Below are 713 nucleotides of genomic sequence, written 5' to 3' on the forward strand. Positions count from 1 at the left end.
CGGCACTGAGATCACGCCACGTAGCAGGCACAAAACCGCGGACCCGACCCGGCGAATAGTGGGTATGTCGCACGTGCGTTTTTTAAATCCATGACAACCCGGTATTGCTAGGTATTGCTAGGTATTTGTCAATTTTGCTCTGCAATAATGAGAAAAACCATTATGTGAAGACAAATACCGAGCAATACCGAGTTTTTCTATAAAAACTCGGTATTGGTCTTCACAGAGCGGTATTTTTCATTATTACCAAGCAATACCTAGCAATATTGAGCAATACCGAGTAAATACCGAGTAATACCTAGCAATATGCGAACATAGCATTCCCGGGTTCTGGTCCGGGTCAAGTCGTCGGGCTGCGCGGTAAAGAGTAAGAGCACGTGACGCGATCTCAGTGGTGACCGTACGTAGAGCTACGTCCGGTCACCGGACCTAATAATTGTTGCCACTTAACGGGTGACTTGCTAATCAAGCCACCTGTCAACTTAGCATATCAATCCAGTCAGCTGTGATACAAATGTTCAAGAACATTTACTTGAGCAACTTGCTACATTAACTGCAACGTAATTCAAATTTTTTTTCTTTAAAAAACGTAAGAAAACAGATTACGTTTTAAGAATTTATACAAATATATAAGGGTTTATATTTAATATTATTTTAATATAATTAGTGTTTATTATTTATTAAACATATTCTAATTATTTAATTAAAATAAT

Source organism: Dendrobium catenatum, unplaced genomic scaffold, assembly GCF_001605985.2.
Source record: "Dendrobium catenatum unplaced genomic scaffold, ASM160598v2 fragScaff_scaffold_315, whole genome shotgun sequence".
In the NCBI taxonomy this organism is placed as follows: Eukaryota; Viridiplantae; Streptophyta; class Magnoliopsida; order Asparagales; family Orchidaceae; genus Dendrobium; species Dendrobium catenatum.